Here is a 19,864-nt window from a genome sequence, read left to right on the forward strand (position 1 = left end):
TCATGGGTATCGTAAAGGATGCGCTTTAAAAGCCTAGAAATGAATTGACTGAACGACCATTGTATTGTCCAACAAGCGATTTCTCCATTTATATTCATGTCTTCGCGGTAATGTAAACCTAACAGCGAAAAAAAATGGGCCGAATGTTTCTCAAAGTACCAACCTACTCCTTGTATCGTGTCGCACTAAATCTTCGAATCCGTGTACTTCCGAAACTTCGGCAAACTCAACAAGATGCATTCTCGTTCTATTCATTAAGACCAAATGACAACGAATTGAGCTTTGCCTAGAAACGTCCGCTGAACCCACAGCTTCCACGGGAAAAACTTCTGAATAAATTTATATGTGCATTTTGTCCTTAGAACGAATACAATGTGCGTCTTTCTGATACTATCGTTTAGGACTACTAGTTCAAAAAAAAAGAACGTGTTATCCTATGTAACGATAACAGTTTCAGTTCAACCAACTACGTCTTGCTACGAGGAACAAAGTAGATAAACAAAAAGCACATTCGATTTTATTTCACATCGTATATAACAGGTTTCCAAATCGCCAACAATTGTCGTAGTCGCTGCATGGTAGTAGCAGCATATTTTGTACAAAAATACTCAGCCTTAGTAGCAATTTAACCAGTTTCAACAGTCTCTGAGAGCTTACTAAATAGTTATAGCAGCATTGCCATTTCGTTTATGGCTAATGATCGGTTTAGGTGTTACAACTAGCGAAATCGAGGCCGTCTTCCCTGTTTTAAGCATGGATAGGTTATTGCGTAATTTTTATTTGCATTGAAAAAGACACTTACGGTCAGTAGCTCATTAATGAAAACAGTTTTCGAAACGCAGCCTTCCGCAGCATAACGCGTACTTGCCAAAATTATAGAACGATTAATCGGCATTAGAACCGGGTACTGCGTAAGTTCAATGTTGCCACGCGTAACAATATTTAGAGCACATGAAAAGCTTCTCAGCAACAGAATCACTTTAGAACTAGAAGTAAACAATCAGTTATCTCACTGAACGAGCAAATTAACAAATGTACATTTCGGAATCGGCGTGCTCAGGCTTGCGCCATGGACCAGAGCACTCGAAAGATAGTCTCAGCTTTTCCTCTTTATGTTCATCTTTACGATTACGTTAGACTGTCGACGTAAAATCGAATCCGTCTTTTTTTTTTCGTTATTCTCGACGTACAGTGGCTCGCCGTGCACTTCGTAGAAATCATCATAGTATAGCTGGTTATTTGGATTGATATTTTATTTTTCTAATCGCCTGATGTAAAATAATATTTTAGGTTTAACAATGCGTTCCTAATATGTTTCTATAACATGAAATAGATGAAAATAGCTGTGAAAGGTTTCAAAGCGGGCTTATTATGGGTAAAATTCCGATATACCGTATGTATATAATAAATATGCGAGGAGTTTTAAAGAGCCAAAGCTCTGCTTATTAGATCGTTCTAGAGGAGTCAACAGTTTTGGACTTCAGAGATTTGTGAGTGACTCTGAACGTTTCGAGTTCTGCCAGTGCCGTTCAGATGGTTTCAGGTGGTTTGCCCTCAGCACGAAACGAAGTTTGTCTAAGTCCACCTTGGAGCCCAGACTTCTTCACACGTCTCTAAATTCAATAGGAAAGCGCGTTTCCACTGCACCCTACCGGACGCGCGCGCGAGTCTGACGCGATTTTAGAAGGATTATAGCGCGCTCATATTTGAGACCTTGCAATGTTATGTGAAATAACCCTCTTTATTCAGCTAACCTGCGCTCATGATATTATTAAGTTCATACATAAATACTGCATATAAATGGGTTGTCAGAAATCTTGTTCGTCGGTCATAAAAGAGTAGTAATTAGTTAGTTAGTGCAAGACCTAGGACACAAGATCGTAAAGGCAAAAGAACATTACGTTCATTCTCTTGCAGGACGGCTTTAACAATTCTTACCATGCACGGTCTGGCATTGCTTCAGACAATGATGACTACGCCTTATTTTGTCAAGTCTTTCCTGTTAGGTGGCCTGTTTCACTTGACGCCCACTTGTTTGCCATGTGCTTCTTCTCAGCTTGCAGTTCCACCGAACGCGGCTTATAGTCTGTTTTGACTTCACCCTCAATTTTGGCCTATTTACCGCTAGTACTCATCTTATTCTCTGCGTTGCATCGACGTAAAAATACCACTTCTCACTGGTGACGATTCTGTGTAGAAACCTGTTGTTGTGGCTACGCGGTAGCCACTGCCGATTGAGATACTGAGAGTCAGTGAAACGCCGTGTGTTTCTTTGGGTATTCGCCCAAGCTTTTAATGACTGTCCAAATTGTATACTTGCAAGGCACGTTACTATAATCGAGTGTTGATAGCATATCCTGTAAGGAAATTTACGGGTCCTTTGCCCTTATCGATTCATTGTCCTCGTTGACTTCAAACAGCCGATCCGGATGGGATACATCATTCGAGGTAAGATTCCATCCTTAAACTTAGCAAACCCCTTTGAGTAGTCATCTCAGTCATACGGTTTTCGCTGTATCCGGCGAAAATGTCGTAGTAGCTTTTTGACCATAACAAGAGACTAAATGGAGTAGCAGTAGAATGTTTTTCCCACAAATACCTATTTTTGAGGCCTGAACTTGGGATAACATTCCGTTTTCTGTGCAACTGAGCCGAGCGCTTTCAACTACTTTGGGTAGTAATACACAGAGAGCAGTTGCAGAATAAGGACAGCGAATACAGGAAGCAAGGTTTTTTTTACCTAGCAGTAGGCAGCAAATACATAGCCGTAACGAACCCAATGTGTGGTATTCGAATTTATGAAAATTGACTTACAAATAAACTTGTTGCCATTCTTAACATCAATTACCGACATGTGTGTGTACTAAAAAAGTAGATGCTTAGCCTTTTAGGCACCTCATCGATGACTGATGTGTGCGCTCGTAACAATTTTTATAAGATAGCAAATGACAGATTGTTTATGTCTACGAATGTGTTTCCTTTTTATTTCTGGAACCTAGACGCGGTATTGCTGTTGCTAGACGCTGCTAAGAATTGTGTCAAAGGCTTAAACGTTAGCACCAACCTGATATACCCATTTTGACAGTCAGATCATCTCCCATGTTCTTGCATGCATCATCGAAGGGCGTTATGGATGTCCGAATGAGAAAAGACAGTTAATTTCAAGCGTTCGGAAAGGGAATCGAAAAGAAGTCTTACGAAGCAATCACTCCTTCGTAAACCTCTTTAACTCTGTTAGAGATTATGTGAACAGCTTTAAATGGCGTCTGGAACTTAATAAAAGGCTGTGCTCAAAGATGATCGGCATAGCAGAATGGTGACTGGATAGGCATAATTGGTGATTATCCATTGTGTCTTACAACTGCCGATCGTCGACGACGAACATCCGAGTCAACAATTACAATTGTTCGATTGTAGATTTTCGAAAAATTGTGATGACCTAGTTGATCTGCCCTTGCAACGAGTGCCGCAGGCAGACAGGCAGGCCGAAATACAGTATGCTCATTAATAGTCGTAATGAGAATTGACGAAACGTTAGATATGTGACGGTCGCTAACGTTGTTTAGTGTGAAGGCGTAGGTTGAGTATCGAATCGCATCGTACACAGTTCTATTAGTAGGACTTTTGCATCTATGGGTGCATATACATTATATAAAATGCTCGACCTTGCAATCTATGACGATTTAATTTGGCCGAGAGTATTTTTAATCATTAACTGCGGCTTCGATTCAATGATCCTCCAAACGCGATCCGACTCAACGATTAGGGGCCACTGTTTTTCGCTTTATTCCGCATTTCGCAAATAGGCTACAAGAAGCAGGTCCTAGAAATTTCCAATAGCCAAAGGATACCAAACTCAAAGATCGACCTAACCTTATCCCTAAAGGATACTCTGGTGGCAGCATGGAACACCTGACTGGCATCATCCATGGCCAATACTTACAGTAAAAACAAGGATATATTCCCGACACTTTGTGGCGATACTTCCTTCCTTGGCACGCTGTAACATGCGGAGTCTATGATAGTACCTCTTAGTAAAGCGCCCAAGGAATCACTGCAATAAATTTATAAGTATAAGAAACGGTACGTACGGCGCTGACAGCCCACTCGTGAAAGAACTCTAGAGATAATTAAATAACTTCTAAGAGCGCCCTTTACAGAAGCGTTTCTGTAACATATATAAAGTACCGCTTTCAGCACATCCTGATTGCATGTTTGTTAATTCCTGTTTTCCTTTTTTTTTTTTTTTTTATATCTGACAGTTGTTTGAAAGGTTACATTTGACCATTGAAAACGCAAGGTGGCCGTCGTTGCTGGGTTCACCTAACAAACCAAACTAAAAATTTCCGATTTGTGTATCGGATACCTTCGATGGTCCAGACTCGCCAACTAAGCAATGCTTTAGGCTTGCTTGCACTATGTAAATGTTGCTTGAGCCGAGTACTATACATTTCTCAACACCATGACATTATGAGCAAAAATTCTCCCCATCCCTCCGAACCTCGCCTGCAACTCTTGAGATGACAATATCCAAATTCATACTGAATACTCCGAATTGCAGCGTTCGATACACAATAACGTACAGCATCCCGCGCTCAGAGAGTAGGTTATTGAAGCACTGAATTTAGCCTTGACGGAGCTCCTGAACAGCACCAGATAGTCAGGTAGTTATAAAAGGATATATATATATATATTAATCAACCACTCAAACATTATAGCACGTGTAGCAGCTATCGGACCCATATCTAAACTGGGGTCTACCCACATCTAAACGCAAGAATTCAGGAGACGCAAAATTAAAGTTGAGCCCCTGTCGGAGAAAAACGTTGGTATGAATTTCTAGGGCTTCCGTGAATTAAGTGACTCAATAGAAATCACCGCAGAGATTTATTACAAAACATCTTATCCTTTCGGTATAGCTCGATGTCGGTGCAGTTACTAGAAGGTCATCTTCGAAGCGAATGTAATACCACGGAACGACGTGGACTCCAACTCCCCGTCGAGGCAGTGGCTAATTGTGATTCAAAGCTTCTTTTGTAATGTATTTCTCACATAGATCTATTCGTGTTCCGTAATCTGCTGAAAGATTCTGACTGTAAGAGTCGCGATGTGAAGCGACTACACCCTAACGCATTGAGGGTCTTTCTGCTACAAAGCAATTCATATCTAATGTGATATGAAGCAGGCGGTTGGGCTCTGTCGTTTTACCCATCACATCTTGTCATAATGTCGATTATTACAAGATGCCTCGCTGCGGGATCTTCAGAGAAGCCGTTTCAACACAGTGACTGCATGATACTAAGCACATTGATTGTTTCAAGGGTTGCAAATATAATGAGAATATGCGGGTTTACTTGACAGGGATGTTTCTATATCCGTTTGCCATCGATTATTAGTTTTAGTCAACAGATAACGGACGCGCTTTGTTTATCTTCAAGTTGCCTAAATTATCTGGGTATGGAACCTTAACCTTTTTAACAACTAGGTCAATAATATTATTGATATTCGTGCACTGATCTACAACACTTGCGTTTCTTCATGTGTTATATTTGCTCCTTAAACTGTTAGGCATTACTTCAAGCGGCAGATATACAAGATTTGATTAGAGCGACTGAGAACCTCGGATTGATCTTGCAAGTATCTTTAGCTTTTACATATATAAACATGTATAGGGTTATACGTGGCTCGCTATGGCTACAACTGTAGATGGATAAAGGCGAAGATGGGGTCAGAGAGAACAAAAATTATTTTACGCAACTGTGGGGAGCAGTTTTGTTGTCATGGGAGGCCATTTATAAGACTCCGAAATTCGTAATCTAACCCTTGACAGGATCGCAATCAAAGACCATATAGATGTCTTGATTTCATATCATTTTAAAATGTGGGGTAATATGTTCACTAGAGAAAGACTTTACGATTATGGCTAACTTCGAATTTGAAACATCACTTAGCACAGAACTGGTCCGGTTAAAGATTATGGTGCGAGCAATCTTCAGAAGAAACCCTATTGAGTGACAAGAAGTTAGTTAGTTCAGTGCTGCTCTAACATCTAGCAGCTGCATTTTTTTCCTGGGGCAGAAGTGTCTTGATACAATGTAAACGCACAACTCCACCCTCAAGCTTCCTTCTTCCAAGTAGTCCGAAGGCAGACTCTATTCTGCATGACCATGAATTTACTAGGGCCACTCATTGCTTTAACTTCTTAAAAACAAGTTATTTTCAATTTGTTGTAGAAGTCTGGGACTGCCAAGACAATGACAGACGAAGTGCACCCCATCTCACCTGTTTATAAATTAATACGTCGCCCTGCTCGTTCTTGCTTCGGACGGTCTTGATCATGCCGAAAAACGAAATAAACAACTTTCAATGAAATTTATTCGGTGTGTAAAAATGTTTACCCAAGGAATAAGTTCCGTTTGTTACTGCCTTGTTGACCATTTTCCCTTTTGGGGTTAAAGACCCACGTAAGCTTGGTCAGGTCCCTATGTATTTAGATGTATGCATACAAAATTCCGTTTAATTTATATATATACATATATATATATATATATATATATATATAATGAGCAATAATTAGCAAATAAGTGCATTGAAAATCTGCCGCAAATACATTGAATATATAAGATCTACGAAGATTCCTAGGCTGCATCCCGAATATGTTGCAACTATTAGACGCGCTTCAGCGGAGCTTTGCTCATAAGTATTCTTATTTCCTGAAGGTGCTCGCGGCTCCAAGCAACACAAACATATATTCCGATTAATATTTTTATCTATATTTATCGTCAGTGATGATGCTTCGGCATACCAATTATTATATTATATTGCTTATTAATACAACAAATTGCTACTTGTTCGTAACATCCAACAACCAGACGAATTGCATTCCCTTCCCCTAAGGAACATAACAGTCAACATTCTAAAGTCAATCCAGCATCGGACCTTTAAGAACCCTACAAATACAAATATTCCCTTTACAGATATGTCCTGCAATGTATAACTACATCAGTTAGCAAATGTCAGCATCTAACACATCACACCTTTTCATGTCCTTCCCAGCGTTTTCGCGCCTTGAAGGACCTCGAACCGAGGCTCTATGCAAGGTCCGCTGGTCCGAGTTCGAATCCCATACTCTTTCAAGGCTGGCCGCTTGACCGCCGACTTGTAAACGCTACCAACCTCCGCTGGTAGACCGTCCCTCTCACCTGCTCGTATTCGCGATACAGTCCTTCCCCCCGTAACCCCCCTTCCCCCCTCTGAGTGTTTCCTTTTCTTGTAGCGGCTAACGGGCAAACAGATAGACAATCCGATGGACCCATAACCAGGTGGTCGCAACGGTGACCGTTGTCATTGGCCGTTCTAGTGACTGCCAGAATCGCTAGCAGTAGAAAAGCCAATAGGCAACTGATAGAAAAAATTCTAGTTTGTCTGATCTTTCAGAGATCTCGGAACCAATGTAGGCCAACAGCAGCGGCATCAGCAGCGACGACGACGACGACAACAGTATTTAGATGTGCTATCGCACAATAACGAATGACGATATATCGAAAAAGTGGCCTCCCCCGTTCTATGCGAATAAACCCACCCCAGCACAGCGTATGTATGCACTGAGGAAGTATTTGCTGGAGCAACTTGTTGCTAGACTGCTGCTACTTCTGCTGTCGCTGTTCGACTAGGTAGATAGGTCGCTAGAACGCAGACAGGCATATTGGCCCGTCCCAATATCACCTCCGTCTCTTCGTCGGCTGTTCAGTAAACGCTGGTGTCGTTTGCTAGCTAACTCAATCGGTCTCTCGTATGCTGCCTACCGAGCAACAGCAGCAGCGACGGCAAAAGCGGCGGTTACTGCATCAGTACCGCTGTGCCTAGCGGGCTTGTACCCTGTCGGGAATTCAGTGGGTCGCTTGGGGACCAGGCCAGTGACGGCTACCAGCTTACTGTCCACTGCTACTGAGCAGGTATGAAAAAAGAAGCAAGCGCTAAGAGAAGCGAGAACGAAAGATCTCCGCTACAGGACGACCTGGTGCTGGCACAGTCACTGTCGATTCTGTTGATGATGTTACCGAAGAGTCGACGAACAGCGCGGAGAGGTAGTGCCAGCAGCACCGATGGCGAACAGCAACGAGCGACTGAGACGAAAAGGCCGGCTTGAGCTGAACTCCCAGCAGAAGGTTTTTTTGTTCCCATCACTAGCAGGAGCAGCAGCAGCAGCAACAGCAACAAGAACAACAACAACAAAGGCATAAGAAGACGAAGACAGCACCGGCCAGCCGCTCCGTCGCCACTAGCACGATTACTATAGTGCGTTTAGCGGTCGACCAGCAGCGCCCCCCTGAGGAAATGGGTGAAGAGCTAACTGAGCGCGAAGCTACGACACTAAGAGCAGCAGTGGCTGGGCCAAGGCAAACCAGCGATCTAGCCAAGGTATCTGGCTAAGACGATAGTTCAACTGCCTGTAACCCGGCATAGCACAGTCTAGTTATAGCATCAGTCGAGCACGAAGAAGGCATTCGGTGCCAGCACAAGCAACGAAAGGAGAGCTCTGGCCAGCAACAACTCGAAACCCATTGAGGGGCTTGAACCCGCCAGGAGGTGCTACGGGCCTGCGACTTGTAACCGCGATAGCGTCTCATTGTGCTTGATACTCATTTACCAACAACAATGTGTTCGTGAATCTGTGCGTGTATATTTCTGTGAGCGTGTACCGTACGCGTCGCCATTTCGTAGGCGAATCATTCAACCTGTTAAGAGTGCGTCGATCTAGTGCGTATGTTTTAAGCTGTCTCGAGTGTAGCTAAATCAGTTGTTCAGATTGGTTTTGAATTGTTCTAATCAGGTAGCTATTGCCAGGAATCGGTGCTGCGGCCAAGGAAATAAGAGGAAAAATGTTTACCTATCAAAAGTAGTGACAATGCCCTGCAGCTCTTAGGATTAGGTGTTTGTATTTATGCCGTGCTTTTTACGCATGCTGTTAGCAGGCCAAGCACTGAGAGAGTACTATATAGATTGTGCAATCCTTTAACCACCGCAGACTGACGCCATCGTCGAGGTGCTTAATGGAACGTGTTTAGTGATAGCAGCATGGCCATCGTTCGACCGCTACATCTTGTCGTGGTCGCGGCTCTTGCCGTTGCATCTGCCAATGTTACCCTATCCGCAGAAGACCTCCTGGACGGTCAGGAACTTGACCTGACAGGAGGCGTAGTTGCACCATACGACCCAAAAATTATTCCCGATCGAAGACAATCAGCCTCAGATGAGAAAGGTACGTCGGAGTAGATCAAACTCAACATCTGTATCCCCCTAATCCAGCCGAAAGCCTAACTCACTACCTAGAGGTCTCTCATATACGCAGGAGCAGCTAACATCGTGTATTAACATGTGTACCTATGCAGCACCCTAAATCCCACTAATGTATCTGCTCATACTCATTAGAAAGCAGCTAGTTACCTAGCAACTCTAGGTCTCACATTCAAACCATGTATTGGCCCGTTTGTCGACTTATCAACAAACAAATACATAAACACACAGGCAGTTCTTCTTCAAACGATCTACTCTACTGCTGCAATTACGGCACCCTATCATCGTTAATAGAACTCTTAGCACATTAGCTACTATTACCACTAGCGGCTATATATGACCCATACGGACAAGCGAATTGTTGAAAAGTAGTTTTCTCCGTAGCGTTTGACCGTGCGCCATTATCTTGATTATTCCGTTCGTCACAAAGCTGCCAGCTTTCCAGGGCCCGTGGAGTTCCCATGCGACGAGACATCCTCACAGCCAGTCATGCATAAAGTTAGTTATCATCTAATTATTTCTATCTGCTCTTTGCATACTCATCTTATCTAGCTCTATACTGCGATACGGACTGTCGACGGACAGACGTACTGACCTGTAGCGTACGCCACGATAGAGGAGCACTTTTCGAAGCCGGCACGAAGTGGGAACGCCCTCCCAGATAATAGTTGCAGCAGTTTAGCATTATGGCATGCGTTTCTAAAATGTCTAAAGGAAGCATTGGAAAAGATAAAGACGCGACGAATGAATTATCTTCTTTATGGTTTAGCTTTGAAATTGGCTCGCTGAAGGAAAAAGGTTTACCTGGTTGCCTTCCCTTCTATTCTTGCCTAGAAGAAGACCGCTGGAGCATTGGATGATACAAGATGTTTACGTTTTTGGGGATCTCTATGTTTGGGCTGCTGTTTCACTTAAACGTAGTGTCTCATTCAAGCCGTTCCTCGTTCTTTCGATGTTACCTAATCTAAGCAAGCCTTCTTCCAGGTCTATGGTCGAAGAAGAACATATTCACTTGTAGTCGCGCTCAGCTATTACGGTACTGGTCCGCCTTAAATTCTGTTTACTTTATCCTGGTTTGGTCTCATTTGCCTATTGAACATGCTGAGCTACATTGTATAAAGAATAATATCACAAGTTGTTTCGTATGCATTGATATGCTGTAGATTTGCTTCTACTCGAACTTTATTTAAAATTAAATTGTCGTCGATAGCTAAATGGCTCTGGTTGCCAATTAAATATAGTCGATGCGAGATTTACCAATGAGTATTAATCGTCATTCAGCCAGCTGAATCCCTCTCGTTAGATGCCAGTAGCATATATATATATATATATATATATATATATATATATATATATTGTAGTATTAGTACTATTAGTGTTAACAAGTATGAGCCTTCCGTGACAGAGCCAAGGGGCATAAAATAACGCATTCGGCTCTTTTGGTACTCACTGTGCTGGACTCGGCAGTGTCACTAGCTATATCGCCAACTTGCTCACTCAGACAGACAAGAAGAAAAACCTACGAAGCAGACGTCATCAACCGAAGTAAAGTGACCGTTGCTCGCCAACATCTCGAAGAAAAGCAAAGTAACGACAGCAGGAATAGAATAGGCGAACTCTTCTTTCGCCGTTGATCTCATGCTGCCACCGGGATCGGTCCGAGGCTGAAGTTTGCGCTCATGCCGTTTTCACCCAGTGCACAGAAGCAGCCCCGCGGCAGCAGCAGCGGCTATGGCAGTAACAACAATAGAAAAAAATGAAGACGAGAGTTTTTCGGAACGGCTACCAGCAGCAACATCACCTGAAGTCCCGCAAACGTTCGGCAGCATTGATAACAGCAACGGCAGCGGCCCTCGTTTCCATGACCGTTACAACAGAGCAATTCAACAACGGTCAGACGGATACAAGAGTTCAGCGTGGACGCGCGCACCACACAAGCTACACACATATTCAGATGAAGACGGACTTTCGTGGATAGATCGACAAACGGACAGACACACGACTTTATAATAAACGATGCGTCTACCGGCCACTGATGCGCGAAGTCCGTGGAAGCGCGTACTCTTGCTGCTATTCTACGATTTTGTACTAGTAATCTGATGTTAACATTAGATCGTCAGATGAGGACCCCGTCGCAGTGCGGCAGCAACTGCCTAAAGATTTCTACAGGCTCACAACAACAGCAGCAGACTAGGAATCAGTGCGTTCCTCACGACGCGAATCTTACGCTAGCGTTTGCAGCAGGGACATCAACAGTTAACCCCTAAATGCAGCAACTGGCTAGCTCGCGCAAGTTGATACAGGATAGGCTTAAATCGCCAGTACCCGGTTCCGTCGCAAAACGACAATAATATGATGGCAAGAAGGACGAAAAACTGAAAGAAGCTGTAAAAAAACATAACATTAATTCAAATAACACAAATAGAGACAGGGAAGACAAGGAGAGAATTAGGGATAGACACTGAAAACGATTCGGTCGCGAACTCTAGCTCAGTTTTTCATTCATTTTATCGTTAATATTCATTCACGTTATTGGCACACGTTTGTTTTGTTTTCTATACGAATTTAGCACACTCTAGTTTATTTGATAGCGAATTGCCAGGAACGAGGTTTCGTGCCCACGTGTACTTGTATCTCAGTGTCTGAAGTAGAGAACTATCTCTATACCACACCGAAATGAAACGAACATGGCCTTCTTTGGGTCGATTTTTAGACGCGCGTTAGTGTTCGTTCCACCTTCAAGAGCTGATTAATACGAGCACGCATTGGTTTCTACTTGATTCGATACATCGATGTTAGACGTTCATGAACGACTCTACTTTCAATGATACATAACAATAGATGATAGTGCAAGAACACCTTCTTTTTCATTGAGGGTGTTCTGAACAAACACCATAGATAAAAAGAGATAATATAATTACAGCATGATTCTCCTTCCAATGCTACGTCCTGCCGCTGATGTCACAGGCCTCGTTGTAATTGTCCTTATTGTTACAGCAGCTGGTGTTGTTACATGAAGTATTATTATCTTGCTCGCTACACACTGTAACTATAGACAAAATGTTGTATTCGTTTTTCGAGCAGGACATCGATTCCAGGAATTTATTTGTCAGGAATCAAAAATGCATCGATCTCATCAACACAGACGTTCTTCTTGTATGAACTAGCTTGAAATATCTGCGCATACAGCGAAACAGTGAGCTTCGTAGTCGCTGATCAGCGCTGTTCTGCTTAGTCGAGATTGGTTGAATCCAGTTTATTCGACCAGCTGCTGCCACTGGTGCTACCTCTCCGGCTTCATAGGCCGCGGACAAGTTTTTCACAGGAGATGATAGACCTGTTTCTCAAGCTATAGTTAGCCTGGCTGACCCGTACTTTTCTGTGCCTTACACATTGATCAGAACCGCACTAGCAGGTAGGCATATCGCTAAATTGTGTCCTTTGGCTATAATAATTGTTCTATTAAAGCTCGTTGCCTCGCAGGGAAAAAAGCGAAAAGTGAGAAGGTTTAATTGGACTACTACTATGTATCTCTTAACCCCCTGGGGCTAATTCCGTATGCGACTCCTGTCAGCCCATAGTGTGACAGTACCATCAATTGATCTATTACAAGACGAATTCTAATGGCAAACGTCGATCGACGTTTGTGTGACTCTGCCGGATATCAACTAGAACAGCGATAACAATAGAAGCGGCACCGGAACGAAGTGTGGAACAGCTGTTCATATGAAACGTTGCTGGGTAGGCGAAACACGCGGCATTACTCCTAACCAACAGCATCGACGACGAAAAGACACTGTGAATGAGGAACTGGCCTTGTCTCAGTAGGAGCTGCAATTTAGTAGCCGACTTACCGCTGTTGCTGCTACCAGTCACTCGAACGTCCGGTCAGCAGCTGCTCTCGTCAAAGTGCGAACCAAGGCCGAGGTAATAGCACACATGAAAACATTGGTTTTAAACGGTGGTGTTTCGAGGACAGGGTCGCGACGATCCTCCTGGCCCAAAAAGCAGCGCCAGACGACCAGAGTCCCAGAATCTTATGATACTGCAGTCGCCTTTCTCGGTTCCGCCCTTAGCTTGCTTTTCTGCCAGGTCGCTGGTTGGCCGAGCTCCAACCCGAGCTGAATGTTCTGCGGCTCGGGTACGCTATCTAGCAGCAAAAAGGATGCCAAAAAGACGACTAGCCACTTGATTCAGGTAATGATATTATGCAGAATACATGCATAGGGAGAAAACCTATGCCGATGTGGTCGCCCGTGCACTCTTGCCGTTTTTCTCGCCTTTTTTATTCTGATTCGATTCTGCTTCGTCTGTTGGCAGTATTTGTAGACGACGAACATTGCTGCTGCACTGACGTACTTGGAGACCATCTCGCTGCTGAACATCTCTCCCGTTCTAAGATACCGCTTAGCCAGATCTAATATGGCCGACGATCCCATCGATAGGGGTTCTGTTAGACTGATGCGGGTGCTGCTTTTGTACGAATCAGATTGTGGACGGCCGTGCTATGTACACCGCGGTATGCATGTGTAAAGTAAGAAGCTAAGCAATGAGCTCCGTGGACGAGAAACACTGGAAGCGCATTATATGCTGTGTGAGCGAACAGGGCTAAGCGAAAAGAAAAAGGCCGAAGTATACGCCGAGGCTTTCAGTTCTGCATGTGTAAGCACGAGCAGGGTAAATTTTATACAAATTATGTTCCCACTTAATAAACAATAACACAACAAACGCATCTAGTTAGACAGACAAGCTTCCTGCTTTGTTCAAGGACGGAAAGGCTTGAGACAAAGAAAAACATTGGCGGGGCCAGAAACGCAAAGTTAGTACCAGAAACTCATTAAAATATACTCATTCGCAATGTTGTAAAGGACCATTATGTCGAGGTCAAGTAGGCGGTATTGCTGGAGACTTGAAATTAGAAGAAGGCAAATTGATGCTGTCTTGTCCTTGTTAATTTTCCAATAAGGTTATTAACAATAATAAATTATTGCTATTATTATTAAACCATACAAACCAAGACTGAGAGCTGAAGACGCACTCCAGGCATTAAAGGGAACCTTTCGTCAAAGAAAAAGATTTCGGCATGTTTACTCTTTTTCGATCAGTCGTTTCCGCGCCCCTATTAGTGACCCTAACGCGGCTGAAATTCAGCTACAAAATGTGAAGATGAATATTGTAGAAGGGCAATCAGCGTTGTGTTTACATCTGCATCATATATATATGCGTATAACAAATATCTCCTTCGATATTGGTATTTTAATCACCACATTATCAACAAATTCGTCCATCTATTCGAGCCTATGTTATTATACGATGTTACATATTATACGATATTATATATATAATAAATGTCACCTTCGAATTGCTTGAAACTTCTATATTCCTTCTTCCATATATATAAACTTCTATATTTATGCACACAGAAATGTCCAAGACCCTCTGGATAACATTGCTAATTGTCTATTTCAAAGCTATCTTAATATCAGCCTAAAGCCACCTAAAGGCGCTGTCATTAAACACAGTGTATCGTTTAATATTTCTATAGGACAAAATAGGCATAGTAATAATAATAATAACAACAACGATCACTCAATTTGGCTGTACACCGAAATCTTTCTGCTTATCGCAGCTAATTCAAGCGGACGTCATCATCTATTTTCTAATTACTGGAAAATATCCTATTGCGTCTGCTATCAATAGCCTTTGGTATTGCCCGTCTCGTTTTGTGGTCATAATTATCTCCACCCTTTTTTAGACAGCACAAAAAATGTCCTACAGAATATCCTTATTATATTAATAGTATCCTTCGTCTAGACCCATAATATATATATCTATATATATATGTATATTGCTTCCGCTTCAATTCTTTTGCACCCCCACCCTGCCCATAATAAATGACGCTACATTTTATCGAAATGTTTGATATTCTCGAAAGTGCTTGTTGTGTATTGGCTTTATTCACTGTTGGCGATTTCGCATACGCCAGTACCTATGCAACCATGTATCATCTGTGGCCAGCCACTGCGGTCGCTATGGTGCATTGCCTGCCGTCGTTACTTTTGCAGCGGCGTTATCATTCACGATGACATGGTGAAACCGCAAAGCTCGTAGCGATATCTAAACCGCAGAGATGGTCTGGACACGCGTTCCGAATCCAAGTTTCTTCATACTCCTCGTGCATACTGTCAGCGATCCTCTTCGAACTGTCTCCGAGCCACCGTTCACTATGCGCATGGCACTCAAGCAGAAAAGCTTAAAGCGTTTGATGCCTCAGCTGAAGTATACTGTTTCGCCTAACCCGCTAAGTCCGTTACTGATATGCGGTTCATTGTAGATCATTGTAAAAGCACTTTCAGTTGTTGTCTTTTTTTTTCCTATTAAAACAAGTTTCAGTTAACAGTCCTATTCAGCTGGCTTACAAAGTGATTGCACGTTACGCTATAAAAACAAGTTTACCGACATTTCGCAAGTCTGATCAGCGATTTTGGCCGTCCTAGTAATACGACTGAATATAAAAATGAGCCTCTTTCCCAAGGTGGTAAAGCCTTACGTGGTGACAGTGGCTACGGCTTCCTATAACATTATAGTGCCATTAAGACCTGATGAGGAACCTATCCAACAGAGAAGTAAACAGGTGATATTTCTCGTCATAGCTATTTAGTGCAAGGCGAGAAAGTGACTGTTAAATCATCTGCATAAGTAATAATGTTGTACGGCCACACAAGATCGCGAAAAATTTAGACCGCTAACATGACGCTGCTTAATATAGCCATATCTGGGTCTCTGTTCGGTACGAAATACAGAACAGAAGGTTGAAGCTCGATTTGTGCCCCATTATCAGAGTAAAGGCTGTAGAATACTGTAGGACACTGCTAAGCAACTTGTGTAAGCAAGCTATACGCTTCAGCGTCTCTCTATTCCTGAATACGACAAGCAATATTTGGAGAAGATTAAAATTTTTGAATTTGGCTTTCGGCCGGCAGGGCAACAGCCTATGAAAAGACTAATGCAGCCATTACGATTGATTACCTTTTACGATTACTACTGGTAATACGACTACTGCTACCATTAGCGTAACCGTCTCAAATACATTTCGTAGCAAATGGTAAGCTGCTGATTACGGTTTACTTGTACTGAACATTCTCCATATGCTGAATATATGAATGCTCTTAAAGACCTGGCATTATTTCGAAAATTCTACCGAGCGAGAAAATAATGTGTCTCTCGGGTTTGATTTGTTCCAGGAATTCTCCTCAACCAACGATAGGATGGTTATTGTGATTATTTTTTCCATCACCCTACACTACAAATATTTATTACGCTAATCAAAACGGGATGCGTGAGTTTGTGCTTTTCCCAGTTGTTTTAAGAACGTCAAGACCTCTGATAATTTGATCCTGTGTGATGTTTAACCTTGTCTATGTAACGGACCGGTATACGTGATCCATCCAATCGACCATCACATTTCATATAGAACAAAAGATATGATGACAGAACATATAGGCGGCAAAACTAAAACTGCGGACAGAAGCAATTGTCGAAGGACGTTGGCGCGCATATATATGTATGCGCATTGTGAAACTGCTGTGCAACTCAAGAGACAGAAGCAACACCAATGAAAATAATAATAATGACCATCATTGAAAGGCAACGAAGAGTTTTCTTCTTTGTGATTTCTACTGATACAGCCATCAGATACCAGTGGTAAACACTGCCAACAAATGCTTTCTGCACCCACCAAAAACTATGTTTAGTATTCGTTTATACACTTGAAGAAGAGAACAAAGATCATTTGATTTTTTGATGAACGTCCATCGATGAAAGATTGGATAGGTTTGAGTTCATTTACTTAGGTATTTCAAAGGTTGCCTTAGCTATCGGATTTTAGCTAAGTCCTTTTTTAAATAAGCGGAAGATATTGAAAATGGCTACTATATGAACAGCTAAGTTGTGGGAAGCACGTAAGATTTTCGATAATTAGGCCAAAGTTCTATATTTGTACGAACAATTTGGCTACCACATTCGGTTTGGCCTTGTAGGCATTGCACATTTAAACTGGTACCAATTATCCTCAATATAATTTTATGACGAGTAACTACGTCGTAATATATTATACCGGTAATATAATACTCAATCCGACAGGAAGTAAGTCAGTCATATGATTCTTTTATTAATGACGTAGCCTTTATTTAAGCACTTTATTGAAGGCGATCTTTCCTCCAGGTTCGGACCGATTTTCAGAAGTGTTACCCACCGAACCTATTCTGGCCAATATCGCTTATGATAGATGTCAAATTTTCATATATCTTCAAATGAAATTCAACATATCAAAGCACTAAACGATGGACTCACGGAACATAGCGCTCCCTTTTGTGTGGCTCCACCGCAACACCTAACGCTGTGAGCTTTTAAATTTTTGTTTTGCTAAACTTACGAGTGTTGATAAAAGAAGCTTAACCGGTCTGCCAGTTCAGTACAGAACGACAATTGATCACGTGCTAAATAACTGCAATCTTTACGTAAGATATATTAGTAACTTCTTACTTTATATGTGGCCTGTGTCTCCAGTATTCTGCGCAGACGTAAACTTTAAAAAAGAGACCTGCATGATCTAAGTAGGCCTGCACAAAACGGAAGAAAATATATTTACTTAGAAAAAGAATTTTCGCACAGGACTAAATGCTTTCAGGCATTAATACACCTCAGCTAGTATCAACCGGAATAGAGTGCAGGCGGAAGTTTAGACGCATTTCCTGATGCACCTGCTGTGTTTGAACTTCATAGACATTCAATTAGCGGTACATATTTCGGTGGAAGAATGATACTTTCAGTATATTGGGAACAAATATTGAGGTTTTCCGGGCAATTCCTTACTTGAAATCTATAACAGCGTATGCTCTTTCAACTGGAATACAGCTTAAAGGCAGCTTATTGCTATTACCAGTGATAGTAGTTGTAGAATCTATTTAAATCGAGCTTGCACAATTTCCTCTAACTTAGAAAAGATATTTTTGTCTACAATGAATAAGAATCTCGTCAGCCGCAAAGATTCTCGTCTGTCACAACGGCAGTTCTTCGCATTCAGCCCCGCAATAGATAATACGGTGCGTGCGGCCGTCTTTACTCTCGATAGAATAAGGGGGTTGGCTGAAGCCGACTATGCATTGAGCGTTGATAACGCCAAAGGCTATTGAACTATGCATTCAGACTAGCCTATGTTGTTTGACATTGTGATTGCTATAGCCAGAAAACTAGCTCATTTGGATAATCTGTGATTTTTTGCTCGTGTCTGGCCGTTCCTTGTGTTTGTCGGACTTCGACTCTGCCCTACAAATCGATGAGCGAGTAACAGAAGCGGCGGCGGCATCGTCGGCGCTAGCGACAACACCGCAGACGGATTTTTCGCTGTCGAACGCCAGTCTGGGTCACCGTTCCCAACCATTTCGTTCCATCTCCACTCAATGGTTTTCATTGGGACCGACAACATACCAAACGCTCAACAATAATAACAACAACAGCAGCGACAAAAACAACAACATAAGCCGAAGCGTTAGATTCACCCTCAAGATTGCACAAGTGGCGCCATCCGACGGTAGCGACAGGAACCACCGATTGATATGGAATGCAGTTGAAAACTTTGGAAGGGGGTGACGCGAGTGATAAAGTGAATAGAAAAATGAACGAGAAAATTACAACAACAAGAAAAAACCCTATTAGTAAATTGTATTGTATATATGGACACTTACTACCGAGAATACTATTATATAAAGTGTATATGCCAAACAGAGAGGGATATTTTTGCTAAAAATTGCAATTGACCAGTGACGTTCCCACAAAGGGTACTTTCATCTTGATCTTTGGAAAGAAATGATTGCGACAGAATGTCCGACATGGCAAGGTTGACTATTGCTGTTATACGAAGAATTATGTCTAGAAAAATTTTAGCGAAACCATCGTGTCTCGCGCGTGTTTTGGAGTATTCGTAATATCAAATTCCAAAAAAAGAAAAACAACTTTAAAACCCAATATCCATCCCTAAACTCGGTCTATCTCAGAGTCCACAAACATGGTATCTGGATATTTGTGTATTTGTGCTTAAAAATAGAGAGTTCGGCTCTCTGCAAAACTTTTCTGGGATTTCAAATTTGTCAGTTATAAAGGATGACTGGTGGAGTCGTTTTGAAGCGGCATAAAATCAGGCGTTGTAATCCTTTACGTAGCCAGGCTGTTATTTGTCCTTTATTTTTCGAATTTCTGACAAACTGGAGCGTTCACGTGACCCGTAAAAAGCATTAATTCACATAAACCCTTTAGTGGAAAATTACAATGACCTGCAATCAGCTAGGGTACTTGACCAAAGCGCAAGCTCTAACATTTTGAATTTGTTATATCTATTTCAGGTGAGTTCGTTTATTAATCCCGATGCTAGGCGACATCGCATCTCATCATCTAGGCACCACATTATCTTCTATGCGTACATACGTTTTCAGGTATAATAACACTACATAAAAGCGCAGAAAACGAGAATTACACCCAGACACAAAGCATATTTCACTAACTATATATA

General features: G+C 42.2%; 1 protein-coding gene across 1 annotated transcript in view; it reads right to left on the reverse strand.

Moving 5' to 3' along the window:
* The window catches only part of Snrk (SNF related kinase), a 103,658-nt gene that overhangs the window by 70,508 nt on the left and 13,286 nt on the right, over positions 1-19,864 (reverse strand). The gene's annotated exons all lie outside the window — the stretch shown is intronic.

This window comes from Varroa jacobsoni, unplaced genomic scaffold (assembly GCF_002532875.2).
Source record: "Varroa jacobsoni isolate VJ856 unplaced genomic scaffold, vjacob_1.0 scaffold_340, whole genome shotgun sequence".
In the NCBI taxonomy this organism is placed as follows: Eukaryota; Metazoa; Arthropoda; class Arachnida; order Mesostigmata; family Varroidae; genus Varroa; species Varroa jacobsoni.